Raw genomic sequence first — 7439 nt, forward strand, 5'->3', positions numbered from 1 at the left:
CCCCCGTTGCCGACCGTTGCTGAAGGGGCGATCAACCGGAAGGATGCGATGTTCCCGGTTCCTGATCGTGTTCCCGAAGAGGAAGCCCTGACCTTGCGTTATGCCTGGCAGGTGAATCGGGGGGGCGACCACCCGTCGAGTTGGGTATCCTCCGGTTCCTGGTCGTTACCGAAGAGCAAGCCCTGACCTCGCATTTTGCAGGCTGGTGAATGGATGGCGCGATCACCCGTCGAGTTGGGAATCCTCCGGTTCCTGGTCGTGGCCGAAGAAAAATCCTGTGCTTTACCGTACAGGTTGAAATATCCTACCGCTTGATCGGAGGTGTAACGGCGTGGATCCTCAATCCCGTATAGCTTGATATGCGCATGGCGGATTGAGGGTGGACGAAAGCGTCATGAAAGCTAGGGAGCCGAAGTGCCGTTGCGGCTATCGTTGGTTCATGTTATATATCCCCAAAGGATGAAACGGTTCTGGCGGCCTACGTTAGAGGAGAGGTTTTTAGTGGGTAGTGTATCAGGCCGCGGATGCCCCTTCTGGGCGCCGCTAGGTCGCCCCTTCTGGGCTGTGACCTTATGTTTTTTTGAGCCCACCCTTTAGGGTAGGGCTGTCAGGTTGCCTCTTCTGGGTTGCCTCTTTGGGTTTGCCCCCACCAATGGGCGCCAGGCCCCCCTTCAGGGGATACGAGTCCCACACTGCCCGGGCCCTCATCAGCCGAATAGAGTGAATGGGGGACAACCCGCGCGTGCATAAAGGCATTTTCCTCTTCTATTTAAACAAAAAAAAAGGGTTAGGGTTAGGTTAGGTTAGGTTAGGTTAGGTTAGGTTAGGTTAGGTTCCACGGACCTGGCCAAGTGTACTGGCTGGGCGGGGAGGTGATACCCCGACGTGGCGCGTCCCCAGGTGGCGGATAGGGGAATGCTCGCCATGCACTTTTCGGAGTGCATGGAGGGTAGGAGTGAAACAAAATAGCTCCCGCGGACCAAACACCATAGGTGTGAGTGTGTAAGTGTGTGTGTGTTGAATGAGTGCTTAGTTCCCAGCCGAAGGTGTTAGGTACCGTGCTGATAGGCTCGTGGCTACAGGGAATCAAATTTTGTAGTCTCGAACGGTCCCTCGGAGGTACAGGCCGCCCCCCCGAGTAAGAAGGCTTGCCCGTATAAGGCGGCTCTATGCGGGTTGACCGTTATTTCCGACCAACGCGTGGGATCTATATGGACAAATCGACAAACAAACAAGCATCTGCTACACACACATCGCAGATGGTGAACCGTCAGGCCCCAGCGAAGGCAACCGTTACTGACGACATTATTAACACTATGCTAAAGACAACCAGAGGAATGGACATCTTTGTAAAAAAACCAAAGTTAGCTCGTACTCCCCCGCAAAAAGGGGTGGCTATCGACTCCAGGAAGGTAAGAATGGACTCCGTCAACCTTACTGGGGATGAAGAAGAGAAAGAGGATTTACAATCCGCAAAGAAAGACTCTTTGAAGAAAACTAGCAAGTGCAAAGTGGTAACAACCGGGGTAACCCTTGAGGAGAAAATGGATTTCTGCCTGGAGGCGATGTCAAAGATGATGGAAACGATTATAGATCATAACTCCACCATAAAGGATTTCATGGTAAAAAGTAAGGGTGTTGCGCCTGAAATGCGAGACACCTACATTACTATGGGGAGTTACCTAGAAAGAGTGGCAGATTCAATTGATGACATGCTATGCCTCCACACTGAATATAGGGAAACGAAAAAGAATAAAGAAGGAAAGAAGTATCCACTTACTTGTGTTGATACGCCGACCCCTGGAATGGCCTCAGATGATGATGATGGAGCTGAAAAGAGGAAAAAAAGGAATTATAAATGTGCTTCTACCCAAACAGTTCAGGTGGCAGAGGAGCAATTTCCGCCCCTATCGATAGTAAGGAATAAAAGAAAGGAGATCACTCCTCCCGCAGAGAATGTGGAGAAAAAATCGAGAAGACAAACCCTCTATGGGGCCCCGCGAAAAGGAAAGGTTAGTGAGGGTATAGGGATGGGAACTCCCAGGTCTGACGTTATGACGGATTCTGATTGGGAGACGGTACAGCCCAGGAAAAGAAAGACTGGGGTAGTAAAGCAACAGACTAGAACAAACGAAAATAATTATTTACAAGTGCCTGTAAGGAAAAATAATGTGAACAAGATAGAGACACAAAACACACCAAGTAGAAGGCCTGCATTGAGACCACAGGCAATTGCTGTAAGATTTGGTAAGGAAGCCTCTTTCGCGGAGGTTTTAAAAAAGGTCAAGATGGCCGCCGGCTCTGCCCCAGAGGGAGTAAAATCGGTGAAGCAGACCCGGTCGGGAAATTTGCTAATTGAATTTACGCCAGATGCCGATCTAGACGGGTTTAAAAAAACCATTGATGGTAAACTGGGCCCCGACATCGAGGTGGCGCGTATGCAGCAACGGATGGACATTGAACTGAAGGGCATTGACCCCTCAGCAGACAGAGAAGAGGTAATAGAGGCGGTTAAACGTGAACTAGGAGATGTTAATGATATAAAATTAAAAGTTCTGAGAACAGACCCGAGATTGAATAAGGTGGCCGTTATGGAGGGCCCCGCGGTGAAAATGGCCAGACTAGTTAGAAAGGCCAAAATAAAAATCGGTTGGACGGTGGCCTTTGTAAAAGAGGTGCCTAGGCTCCTCCGTTGCTACCGATGTCACGATTTTGGTCATGTGGCCAATAATTGTAAGATTGAGAACGGTACTGATATATGTAGAAAATGTGGTAACCTTGGCCACCAGATGCGTGATTGTACCGCGGAACCTCGATGTAGACTTTGTTTAGCGGATAACCTCCCGGAAGCGGACCTGAGGCACGTAGCGGCCTCGGTAAAGTGCCGAAAATACAAAGAGGCCTTAAGACGTAAAGGGCAAACTTAGTGTGTTACAAATTAATGTGAATCATTGCAGAGCGGCAAACGACCTTTTAAAAATTACGGTGGAGGAAACTGAAGCTGAGGTAGTGGTTGTCAGTGAGCCTTATGTGGTACCAGATTACTGGTATGCTGACACGACAAAGAGAGCGGCTATCTGGATAACCCCCCGAGGACTTAGAAAAAATAGATGCATTATGCACGTAGCTAGCGGAAAAGGTTTTACTACCGTTAGGGTGGGTAACTTTTATATCAGTAGCTGCTACGTGTCACCAAACTGTGCAATAAAGGACTTTGAGGACTTCCTAGTCGCTTTACATATGTGTATGGTGTCCCTGAAGGGAAAAAAGATAATTATAGCCGGGGACCTAAACGCCAAATCACCTAGCTGGGGATCTGACAGACTGTGTGAAAGAGGCAAGATGATACATCAATTTTGCGTAAACCTCGATCTTTTCCCTATTTTAACAAAGGGTGGCAATACCTGCGATAGGGGTGCTGGCTCCAAAATCGACATTATTATCGTAAATAGGTCTACTCAAGAACTGATGGTGGAGAGCGGGGTTATGGACAACTTTTCGGCCTCAGATCATCGTTACCTTAAACATATTTTCAGGACAAATAAGGATGCAAGGGATATAAATACATCACCTTTTGATCTAATATTTGGAAAAGTAAACCGAAAGAAACTGGAAGACATGTTTCTGGAAAAATACTCCAATGAGAACTATGATAATTTACCAAGGGTATATACACGAGAGGACGTGGATCTATTCCTCGATGACCTGGAGAAAATGGTGGATAAATGTACTGCCAATCCAATACACCCATCAAAAATAAAAACACCGGTAAATTGGTGGAATGACGAAATTGCACAAAAACGAGCGCTCGCGCATAAAACTCGCCGGAAACTCACCCGTTGTAAACGAAGGGGGGACCCGGAGGCTTTGAGGCAAGCTCTGAGCGCCTACAAGAGCGCCAAAAAAGATATGTGCGTGGCTATTCGTATTGCCAAAAGAAACAGCTGGGGAGAACTACTAGACACAGTGGACAAAGATATATGGGGGAAGCCATATATTGCGGTGATACAGGCGTTAAAGAAAAAGTCTCCTCCGGAGAAGCTAGATGGAGAAAATATCAAAAAGGTGGTAGACAAGCTGTTTATAACAAAGGCACCAATAGAACCGGTAGACCACGGTCAAGAAGATGAAAACGACTTAATGGATGCAGAGGACGATCCTATGGAAGGCGTAATCCCGGAGGCGACGGAGCAAATAGAAGAGGAATTGGTTACGGAAGCAGAGGTGATTGATGCCGTGAAACATCTAAAACCCAAAAAAGCGGCCGGACCGGATCGGGTCCCATCCGAGGCGGTTAGGAAAATGGGTTTGTGTGCTTCCAGATATTTTGGAGAAATTTTTAACACCTGTTTTAAAATAGGATATTGGCCGGTAAAATGGAAAATCGGTAGGTTAGTGCTGATCCCAAAGGGGAAAACGGATAGTACCTCCACCGAAAAGACCTTTAGACCACTGTCAGTCATCTCCTGCATCGCCAAAATGTTGGAATATGTGGTAAAGGGCAAGCTTCTAACGGCTCTGCAAAAATGTGATTTCGAGGATAACCAATACGGCTTCCGGAAGGGATTATCTACCATAAACGCTTTGACGCGGGTGCAGACGCTGTGGGATACGGCCCGAAAGGAAGGCAGACATTGTTTGATGGTACTCCTGGATGTACAAAATGCCTTTAACACGGTTACCTGGCAAAGTATAAAAAGAGATATGGTGCGGAGGAAATTCCCTCCCGCACTAAGAAAATTCCTGGAAAATTACCTTACGGATCGCTGGATAGTATATGACGCAGCCGAGGGAAAAGCCATGTTCCAGGTATTTGGCGGTGTCCCACAAGGATCCGTCATAGGACCAATACTGTGGAACATGGTGTATGATGGATTACTACGCATAAGACTCCGGAGAGATGTCTACCTGATCGGGTATGCGGATGATATCGCAATTATAGTGATCGAAAAGGACCTAAAGAGAATCATGGAGTTGGCTAGCCTCACAATAGAAGACCTTAGCGAGTGGTATAAGAAGGAAAAACTGGTTTTAGCTCACCACAAGACAGAGATGATCCTGTTAACAGGTAGAAAGGTACAAGAAATGTCGTTCATATGCGAAGGTAAGCAAATTAACACCAAAGAGCAGGTGAAGTACCTGGGTGTGATCTTAGAAAGAAATTCCACCTTTAAAGCACACTTAAAAATGGTGTCCGATAGGGCATATACGTATGTACAGGCGTTGTCTCAATTGATGCCAAATGTTGCGGGTGCTGGTCAAATGGCTAGGATGCTGTTTTACAGGGTAATAGAGTCAGTAATGATGTATGCGTCACCGATATGGGCCAGGGCCATGAAATTTAGTATAAATGTTACACTATTACGTAGTACACAAAGAGTAGCCCTATTGAGGCTAACCAGGGCATATAGGACGTCCTCCTTTGAGGCCCTTAGCGTTCTTAGTGGACAACTCCCACTCGACCTACTGATCAGGGAAAGAGAAAGTCTGTATGAAGAAAAATCCAGAAGAGAGCTGTCAAACCCACCGGACAAGGCGTCAGAAAGGGAGAGGTCCGCAGAGACCTGGCAAAATGAGTGGAATGCTGCAACAAAAGGTAGATGGACATATAGCATCATCCCTAACATAAAGGAGTGGCTGCCGTGGGGCCCAAAAATTCTAAATTACCACCTAACACAGTGTCTGACGGGCCACGGATGCTTTGGCACGTACTTGAAAAAGTATAAAAAACAACCCAGCAGCATTTGCTGGTTCTGTCCAGGGATAGTTGATGACCCTGGCCATTTCATTTTCCGCTGCGAGCGCTGGGAAGCGGCCAGAACCTCGATGCGAGCCCGTATTGGAGGCCATTTCGCGCAAGAAAACCTTCTTACTCTTCTAAAAAACCCGGATACGCGGCCTGTGGTCATGGAGTTCCTGGTCAAAAGTTTAAGGGACAAAGAAGACTACGAGAGGATAGTGATAAAACCCAGCAGATAAGACCCATAATCGCAAATATAAGAGAATAGTCCGGAAGTTTCAGTAAAAGAGAAAGTAAAACCATCGGTATTTTGAGGCAATGTGTATACCCAGCAAAGAAAATGTATAAAAAGCAAAGAAAAACGAGAACACTGTGGCCTATTGTTTATAAATTTTGACATCTTGTAGTTTTTACCCCCTAATTTCTAATTTATTTTAACCTGCGACTAGTTTTATTTTATTTTCTTACTATTAGTAGGGTATGAGAAACTGACTAGGCCTTTGGATGCTTCGAAACTCCCGAAAGGATTTTACACAAAAGGAAAATGGATATACGTGGAAGCGTAAGTACCGGAATCGAGTGACAGCCTATGATAGTGGTCCCCCCTGATGAAATGCAAATCAGCGGTTCCGGGGGTGGAGTTACGGGCGCCGAGATGGAGAAATCGAGGTTAGGTTTTTAGTGGGTAGACATTCTTGAGTCCCACGGGTACCGGATGAACACCTTCCCGGTCTGCGTAAGTGCATTTTCCTCCTCGATAAAAAAAAAAAAGAAAAAAAAGGTTAGGTTAGGTTAGGCTCGATTTTTTGGCCAAATAAAGTTCGATTTTTTGGCTAAATGAAGCGAAAATGTATATTTATATCATCACGGACGTTAGTTTAATAGCATTTAACGATGGATCAGCCGTACAGAATGTAAAAATAAAATTGTTAAAAATTTCGACTAATCGGTTTTAAGAGGCGAAGTAATACGCCGCTGGGACTTTGAAATATTTCGGAGCGCAACTATAGTTCGATTTTCTGGCTAAATGAAGCGAAAATGTACATTTATATCATCACAGGCGTTAGCTTAATAGCGTTTAACGATGGATCAGTAGTACAGAATGTGAAAATAATATGGTTAAAATTTTAGACTAATCGGTTCTAAGAGGCGAAGCAATACGCCGCTGGGACTTTGAAATATTTCGGAGCGCAACAACAGTTCGATTTTTTGGCTAAATGAAGCGAAAATGTACATTTAACTCATCACGGGCGTTAGTTTAATAGCGTTTAACGATGGATCTGTCGTACAGAATGTACAAATAAGATTGTTCAAATTTTCGACTAATCGGTTCTAAGAGGCGAAGCAATACGCCCCTGGGACTGAAATATTTCGGAGCGCAAATAAAGTTCGATTTTTTGGCTAAATGAAGCGAAAATGTACATTTATATCATCACGGACGTTAGTTTAATAGCGATTAACGATGGATCAGTCGTACAGAATGTGAAAATAAGATTGTTAAAATTTTCGACTAATCGGTTCTAAGAGGCGAAGCAATACGCCGCAGGACTGAAATATTTCGGAGCGCAAATAAAGTTCGATTTTTTGGCTAAATGAAGCGAAAATGTACATTTATATCATCACGGACGTTAGTTTAATAGCGTTTAACGATGGATCAGTCGTACAGAATGTGAAAATAAGATTGTTAAAATTTTCGACT

The sequence above is a fragment of the Osmia bicornis genome, unplaced genomic scaffold (assembly GCF_907164935.1).
Source record: "Osmia bicornis bicornis unplaced genomic scaffold, iOsmBic2.1, whole genome shotgun sequence".
Lineage (NCBI taxonomy): Eukaryota > Metazoa > Arthropoda > Insecta > Hymenoptera > Megachilidae > Osmia > Osmia bicornis.